Source organism: Salvelinus sp. IW2-2015, unplaced genomic scaffold, assembly GCF_002910315.2.
Source record: "Salvelinus sp. IW2-2015 unplaced genomic scaffold, ASM291031v2 Un_scaffold3485, whole genome shotgun sequence".
In the NCBI taxonomy this organism is placed as follows: domain Eukaryota; kingdom Metazoa; phylum Chordata; class Actinopteri; order Salmoniformes; family Salmonidae; genus Salvelinus; species Salvelinus sp. IW2-2015.
In genome coordinates, this window is record NW_019944765.1 from 46383 (window position 1) to 47480 (window position 1098).

The following is a 1098-nucleotide window of genomic DNA, read 5'->3' on the forward strand; positions in this document are numbered from 1 at the left end:
GGATCAACAACATTGTAGTTACTCTACAATACTACCTAAATGACAGAGGGAAAGAACAAAGCCTGTACAGAATACAAATATTCCGAAACATGCATCCTGTTGCCAACAAGGCACTAAAGTAAACTGCAAAAAAATGAATATTAGAATGAGCAATGTCGGAGTGGTATTCACTAAACAAACAGTAGAATATAATACAGTAAACACATATAAAATGAGTAAACATGGTTGAAGTGACTTGTGTTCCATTATTAAGTGGCCAGTGATTCCCTGTCTGTATATGGGGCAGCAGCCTCTAAGGTGCAGGGTGGAGTAACATTATTAAAGTGACCAGTGATTCCATGTCTATGTACAGAGGGCAGCAGCCTCTAAGGTGCAGGGTGGAGTAACATTATTAAAGTGACCAGTGATTCCCTGTCTGTATATGGGGCAGCAGCCTCTAAGGTGGAGGGTGGAGTAACATTATTAAAGTGACCAGTGATTCCATGTCTATGTATAGAGGGCAGCAGCCTCTAAGGTGGAGGGTGGAGTAACATTTTAAAGTGGCCAGTGATTCCATGTCTATGTATAGAGGCAGCAGCCTCTAAGGTGGAGGGTGAGTAACATTATTAAAGTGACCAGTGATTCCCTGTCTGTATATGGGGCAGCAGCCTCTAAGGTGCAGGGTGGATGGAGTAACCGGGGTGTGGCTGTGTAGCCACGGCTATTTAACAGTCTGATGGCCTTGAGATGAAGCTGTTTTTCAGTCTCTCGGTCCCAGCTTTTATGCACCTGTACTGACCTCGCCTTCTGGATGGTAGCGGGGGTGAACAGGCCGTGGATCGGGTGGTTAATGTCCTTGATGATCTGTGTGGCCTTCCTGTGACATCGGGTGCTGTAGGTGTCTTGGAGGGCAGGCAGTATGTCCCCGGTGATGCATTGGGCAGACCTCACTATAGATGCTCTCATTGTGCATCTTATAACGATGTTGAGGTTCTTAGCGGCCAAGCCAAATTTCTTCAGCCTCCTGAGGTTGAAGATTGTTCTGTTGCACCTTCTTCACACACACTGTCTGTGTGGGTGGACCATTTCAGAATGTCCTTGATGTGTAAGCGTATCGGC